This window comes from Hippocampus comes, unplaced genomic scaffold (genome assembly GCF_001891065.2).
Source record: "Hippocampus comes isolate QL1 unplaced genomic scaffold, H_comes_QL1_v1.1 scaffold169, whole genome shotgun sequence".
NCBI classification, from domain to species: domain Eukaryota; kingdom Metazoa; phylum Chordata; class Actinopteri; order Syngnathiformes; family Syngnathidae; genus Hippocampus; species Hippocampus comes.
Window position 1 is genome coordinate 702,036 of NW_017806049.1, and position 8,209 is coordinate 710,244.

An 8,209-nucleotide genomic window follows, 5' to 3' on the forward strand; every position below is an offset into this window, starting at 1 on the left:
TCCGTCATTTTCAGACGAGCAATTATGAACGCTACCCGTGGCTCACAGCCTCTGTGAAATGCTGCAACTCGTACTGCTGGGAATGCCTATTGCTTGCAACTGACCGATTTGGTGTTTGGAGCTACACTGGATTGTTTTACTAAGGCAGCAAGGAAACGGCTGGGCACTTGCACTTACAAGCTACGGTGCGTTTAAAAACGTTTGGGGACACTCACGTAGATCTGCACCTCAGTGAACAGGCACAACATTGGTGAGTAAATGAATTTTATTTTACATTTCTTCTTGTCATTTTATTTCGTTAGTATTAAATTCATGGTAACGAAATAAAATGACAAAGATACAAAAATGTATCAAATAAATCTGCTCACCTGCAATTTATAATGCCGCATTGTAGTCACCTTCGTGCACGAAAGTTCGTTCAATCTCAGCTGCTCAACATTTTCAGTTATTTGCTGTTGTATCGCCGATTTTCAAAATGCAAATGATCTGTTTATTTTCAAAGAATAGTTTGTTTTGTTATTGTTTGGTTGGTGTCTTATATGAAACTGCGACATTGCGCAATTTATTGGACAGACTTGTTTAAGATCACACAGCGTAATTTGGGTGGCATTTTATTTCGTATTTTTAAATCATCTTTTTATTTTTGACTATCTGTAAATTTAGTTTCCTGCTCTTAATTGTGAATGCATACTTGATGGTTTTAAATGCTCCTGAAATTAAGTGCTGCTTGACGAGCCTATATTGTGTATGTATGTGACGTCACATTTCGTATTTTAAATCATCTTTTTATTTTTGACTATCTGTAAATTTTGTTTCCTGCTCTTAATTGTGAATGCATACTTGATGGTTTTAAATGCTCCTGAAATTAAGTGCTGCTTGACGAGCCTATACAGTATTGTGTTCATGTATGTGACGTCACTGAAGGCCTAAGGTTGAAATGCACGGCCCGCCACTGGCTTTGAACCATATCTCATGTTTTTCGCTCTCTGCAGAGTTTATTTTAACAGAGAGTAATATTTCTTTGTATTTGTCCAAATCATGTAAAATTCCATATTATCCATCTTGTATCAACTCCTGAATAGATACTGTTAAATGAGATGCTTTGTTCAGTTCAGACTTTATTGTATTTTGTAAGGTTTCCAATTTATAGAATAATGCATTCATACATTTGTTTGCATTCATTTATTTGGGCATTTAGAGGCAGTTTGCGTTTCAGTTCCCGTTGTCTCTACGCAACCCTCAAGGGCTGCTTACCAACCGCGGCGGACATATCGAAATGAATACTTTTAGCATCTTAATTTGCCCTTGAATCCGATCAGACTTTTTAATCAACACCTTCACAGGATACACAGACTGAAAACGCAATTGCAAATGCAAAAGTCAACGCGTCGAATTGTTATGAATGAAAGTGTGCACACGCTGTTTAACTGGCCATTAATAGTTGTATAATAAAAATTATCATCCAAAACATGCCCATTTTGGTTCACTCTCTTTTGTTTTCTTTTGTCCTCTCCTTTGGCCAGGCGCCCGGCCCTCTGGGTCATCTTCTTTTTGTCGCTCCTCTTTTGTCCCTCTTCTGGCCTTGTGCCAGTGGCCAGGCCTGCTCTGAGGTCCGCACCTCTTCATGGCCACCACGTGCACCCGTTTTACCTAATAACTTTTCTCTCTATATTGGTGGCGCGCCGAACGCTTCCGTTTCATGCATCCACCTCGCAAAGAGGAGGCCACAGGTGTAAACTCTGCCCCATGCTCTTCTGCTGAGGGCGACAAGCTTATTGGCCAAACGAGCGCACCCAGAATTCCCCTCAGTGCACCTTCCAAAAGGGCTGGAGACTCCAATGAACATATATTGTGTATTTTTCTTCCAACTAAACAATACCAAAATTTATTTTCCACACATTGAACACCCACAAACTCTACTCAGCCCATAATGATGTTCATTTCAGTGTCATGCTAATTTTTCCATCCCATCGTACTGCACTGTGGCAGGGTTTATTCCAGGTAGTGGCAACACAAAATACTCAAAGAGCCATTTGGAACATCTCACCCAGTAAAATAAATTCACATAGAACCACAAAACCTTTTTTTTTTGCATGTATCTTTTTTACCTCTATGTTTCAAAACAACCAAATGTTGCCTCTTTGAAATCAGTGAGCTGCTACAAAGAAGATGCAATTTTGATTTCTGTCAAAAATATTCTGAACTCTGGAAAAAAAAAGCCACATAATTGAGGCTTCTTTTCAAATAAAATAGTGTCTATTTGAGTACACCTCATATTCATGAAATGAAAGCACAATTTAAATCATCTACCTGAGGTGAACCAACACCGCCCCTGCATCTGTCAGAGTGTTGTTGCGAATGTGTGGATGCAGATGACTTTTACCCACCGGAAGCTGATCGTCAACGGTGGGAGAGGTGCTGACGGAGAATTAACACCCACCTGCCTGTTTTGGATGCCGCCCGTTAGCTGCGAATCGAGTTCACTGCTGTGGAGCATTCAATCAGCTTTAAATAAAAAGGATTATTATACAGACACGTCACCAGACCTCAGTCCTTAGCGGGGCATATGAAATGCATGGGGCGGTATAGGAGGGGGGCAATTTTTATTACCCTACAGACAATTGCATACGTGCGTGCATGCGTGGCTCGAATGCAGCAGTGTAACTTCAACAGACTCATTGGGAAACGCTACCTTATTAATCATGTCTGGCTTGAGACAAGACCTCTCACAGTTTACAGTGTAGCTCAATGCTGTGTCGTGTTTGTTACACGTGGTGTACTGTATGCCATGTGTGACGCACTCGTTGCTCTTGCCCACAGAGGGCAGGAGCAAAGAGGAAGGATCTACAAGAAGGATTCCGGACAGAACAATGATTCCACAAGCGTAGACAGAGATAAGAGGCTTTGTAGAAAAATATATTTATTTATGAAAAACGCAAGACCGACAAAGTACAACGAAGCACGCTGGTAACAAAGAACAAGAAAAAGGCGAGAACAAACCAAAAACACTTGCAAAAGGCAAGGATTAAGGAGCAAGACAAATGTAAATTTCTTATCACCTCAAAGGACAAAAGAATGCAAGCTGAAGAGTCTAAAATCGAATTTTTGGCCTCTTCCAAAAGAATTGTGACATCATTTTTGTCGAACTAAAAATATACCCTTGGGTATGTCAACCGATAAAGTTTGGAATAAATATAATAATCCGGGCAACACATTCATTTTAAGTGCTTCAACTCTCTGTCATAATTCTAAAAATGGAACAAGACTCCATCTATTCAGATCAACCTTAATTTGGGCAAGGAGAGGGTAATTATTCTCAAACATAATTGTGTCTAAATCTTTTGGAATATTCACACCTATGTATCTGATTGACTCCGAATCCCAATTCACATTGAATTCTGCTATCATCAACTGGCTAGGAGCATCCGCAAATAGGGCTAACTGATGAGTATCCCGGGCAAGAGCGATCGCGACTATTTTGTCATTCTGTCTTGTCCAGTAACTAAGGGGCTCCATAAAGATGGAAAATAAGACGTCAAAATCCCCTTTCTAAACCAAAAGAATCCGTGAATCCTCCATTTGGCCTTACTTTGGCTACTGGTTTATCATACAGCACCTGGAGAGTTCTCACATAATTCAAATCTCCGTAGCACCTTGTATAAAAAGGACCAATTGACAGAGAGTACTCTTCTGCATCCAATCCCATCAAAAATGCTTCTAAATTATGTGTCTTTACATGATTGATTCTATGTAAAGTTCTTCTAATATTATCCAAAGACTGTCTCTGCCTAATAATTTCTGTTCAGTTATTCCCATTTTTTTTAACGGCCCCCTGAATAGGGATCGTCAGTCAGCATGGAAGGATTACTCGCTTTGTACTTTTTAAATCATTTACTGAAGCACATAGCATCAGCAGCAATAGGTAATAACCGAAAGTACGCATAAATGCAACAAAAATATATCTATCTTCATGCATCACAATGTAAATGCATATAATTGACATTATTTTAATACCTTCATCTTAATAATTTTAATTTAAAAAATTATCAACCATGAGTTTACACTTTGTATGATTATTGTCATCATTATTCATAGTCTAAACATAAGAAACCAAACAACAGAAACATACCAAGTGGAACCGGACAAAAGGACTACAAGTCCCAGCAGTCAAACCCGGAAGCGGAGCGCCGGCACAATTAACTCCAGCCGTAATGCAAATTACTCATTCAAAGATGCCAGTGCAGCAGGACAAACATGACATGGCAACTATGCAAAATAAAAGAAATAAGTAAAGACACCACTGTGATTGCAAGACTTTTTAGATTGCGGATTGCGAACAGCAACTAACTGTGATTGCGATGCAGCAAACAGTAACACAGTAGTCAAGGTGATGAAGGCGTGGATGAGGGTTTGGTACAGTTGGACATCATCAGCGTAGCAGTGGAAGCGGAGACCGTAATGACGAATGATTTGGCCGAGGGGGAGAAGGAAGAGGATGAAGAGAAGAGGACCAAGCACAGAGCCCTGGGGGACACCTTGGGACAGGGGGTGCGGTGGAGGAGGAGCTGTTGTTGATGTGGATGGATTGTTTCCTGGCCGTGAGAAATGAGTCAACTTAGTTGAGGACTCTGTCTGTGATGTTGAGGGATTGCAGGCGAGAGAGTAGGATGGAGTGCTTGATGGTGTCGAAGGCGGTGGTAAGGTCAAGGAGGATTTAGATGCAGAGCTGGCTAGAGTCGGAGGAGAGGAGGAGGCCATTGGTGACTTTTAGGTTTCGGTGCTGTGTTTTGTTCGGAATCTAGATTGAAATTGGTCGAAAAAATGGTTATTGTCAAGATGGGCTTTGATTTGGGATGCGACGACACATTCTATGATTTTGGCCAGACGGGAGGTTGGAGATGGGTCATAAGTTGCTCATGATGTCAAGGTTGAGTCCAGTTTTTTGATGATGGGGATTACAGCAGCCAGTTTGAGTGAAAGTGAAAATGCACTGCAAGTGAAAATGGTTTCATTGTCTTTACGGGCAATCGCTTCAACACTTTTTAATCCACTCGAATGGAGAAGAAATGTTTCTTTTAAAATCCCCTAACTCCAACCCCAGTCGTCATGGTATATAATCTATATCTGTGGTTCAGTCGTCACCTATTGTACCTGCATGAGACAAAGCCGCCCCCTAAAATGGCCTAATTTCAGTAAGACAACAAAGGATGTCTCAAGGGTATTTAAATTATTTATCCGTGGGTATCATGAAGAAAGCATTTCACAAACCTGTTTATAAAACACCTGGCAAATCAAATTGAAGAAATGCATAACGTCTCCTTTTAATTTTATTTTACCATGTGGTCACTTATCTCACAGATTTTTTTTAACCTGACGTCAAATAAAGTGTGTTATCTAAAACTTCGGACAAGGAACATATGCACTCCTGTCAAAAGAAAAGGTCTTGGGATTTTCCCCGCTCCTGATTCTTCCTGACGCCATCATGGAGAGCAGATGAATGAAAGAAATGAACTGTACTTTGTGACCAGTCAAGCATTCCAAATAACTTTGTCATGCTTGTGTCTGTCTCTATGTATGAAAGGTATTATAATTCTGTCTCCTTTCCTCAAACTCATGAACACATAGCTGTCCTAGAAAGGACACACTGATTATTGTCTTCCATCCATTTTGTATGTGTTTGAGTCCATAATGGTAACATTTTTATGTGACTTTTAGAAAATATAAACATACGCCACTCAACTGTGCTTTTTTTTTTTTTTTTTCCTGGGGACAGCTTTATTTTCATGCTTGTCAGACAATTAATGCTGCAAGTGACTAAGATTGATTGGATTATTTCCACAATCTGGCAGTGTGTGCCACACAGTTGCTGCTGCCGCTGTGGCTTTGAAAATTATACAACGGCAGATTTTAAAGTGTCAGTATAGCTGTCGTTATAATTTTATTGAAGAAATGTTTGACTTTGGTGTTAAATTTTTAATGGAATTTAAGATTCAATTTCCATCCAAACTTGTGTTCATCCAGTGCACATTGTTTTTTTTACGATCCACAACTTGTAGTGCAACAAAGAAAAGGTGGACATTAAATTAATGAAACGAAATTGATATATCTGCACCATTATTTGAATCTGTTAATCACCAAAGAGGTTGCAAGACAAAAATGTTTGTTCAAGAGTAATGGGATTTGCTTTGTGACCATAATTTTGTAACTGATTCCCTAAATCAGGGATAAGCAACTCCGGGTCTAGAGAGCCGCAGTCCAGCTTGTTTTCGATGTTTCCTTTCTTCAACACATCTGATCTAAATGATCAGCTCATCAGCAAGCTCTGAAAAGCCGAACAACGATTCTGATCATTTGAATCAGGTGTGATGGAAGAGGGAACCTCGAAAACAAGCAGGACTGCGGCTCTCGATGAACGGAGTTTCCTACCCCTGCTCTAAATGATTGAATGAATTCAAAAGGCATTTTGCCGTATTTGTACGACAACCATAGTTCTTCAATTACTGACCTTTGTTACTTACGAAAGCCCGTATCCCATTGAGGGGCCAATGTTTGCGAGTGTTGATAAAGGTAAAAACGTTCGGCAACAGTTTTAATGGATTTTCTTAGATAGATAGATAGATAGATAGATAGATAGATAGATAGATAGATAGATAGATAGATAGATAGATAAATAGATAGATAGAGCCTTGCTTTCCCTCTATTATCCGCAGTTGAGAAATGTCACCAAAAATATAGAATGTAGTGATGGGTCCATGAGGCCTCATGAGGCGTGTCGACACACTGACACACTGTGTTGATACTGTGTCGCTGACCACTGCCACCTGCTGGACCTTCAAAATCCCTGCAGCCAACCCACTTGACAGACTGAACTGACTGATTTGATGATGAAGTGTATACAATGCACTACCTCACTTTACCCACAATAGCTACAAGTGCCATTGTTTATGTTGTTGTTTATGCTGTTTATATTGTTTATATCGTCTATACTGTTTATCCTGTTCAGATCACATATTATGTCTTTTTTATACAGTGTAGCTGCTATCCTTTCTTAGCTGTGTGTGTTTAATGCACAGCACAGCATGTTTACATGCCTATTTGCACTGAGGATTGAGAGGAAGAAATTTCATCTATGCTGCATGTCATACATAAAGCATATTTGACAATAAAGATGACCTTGACCCTTGACAATATCATTCACATCCATGCATTCATATTGTATCATTCAATGTGTTTCAATAATGTGAAAATCATGTTAATGAGGATGCTTGTGGGCTTTGTCTTCACAAATTTTTATTCAGAAAAATAAGATGCTCCAGTGTTTTAAATTTCAGTCTGTTGCGTTTCTTGCATGCTATTTCCCCTGCTGTGGAGAACACACACAACGGAATGAGACATGGCGAGACAATCCGAGAGGCACTTGGTGAGACAAGGAGATTTTAATAAATACCTTATTCTCCAAAAGGAGATCAAAATGGCTCTACACGGCGGACAATTTGCGTTTGTCCGGAAGCTGCCTCATAATATGCACGGACTGTAGCAACGTAACTCGAGTGAAGCGCGTCTCAGCAGTCGATAGTCCGCTGCTCTGCTGTGCGCTCGTGAGCACGTACTCACGGCGCCGACGCAACCCACGCCACATAGAAGCTTTGAACTACGACAACAGCTAAGCTAGCCTAGACGATGTAATGATGGTCAGCAGACATGGTTTACGTTTTAGGTGACTTTTAATAACAACGTGGCAGAGACATCAAACATGCGGTGTGCTCACATGCAGTCACTTCCTGGAACTCCCCCTTAGAGGCGGGACCTCTCAATCAACTGGAGTATGACGTACAGTACAAACGTTCATAAAGCACTTCTCATATAATAATAGCCTATTCCCTATTACATGACAGCCGACATGAAGCTCGAAGCCAGACGGACACGTTTTTCTGATAATCTGTGTTTTCCGTTTTGCCCAAATATATATTTTTATTTGAGCAAGGGTGATGTCTGGCTTGTTTCGGCAGGCGGCATCTTATCGCCAGACGCACTTCCTTATAAACACTGTGTGGCGGGCTTTTGCTGCGTCGACGCCCCCTGGACTGAGTCGACTCCGCCTGGACTGAGCCGACGCAGCCTGGACTGTGTCAACGCAGTCCAGGCTGCGCCGACTCAGTTCACATGTTGATCACGTGATCGCATGAAGCAGCACACTCACTGACACGTG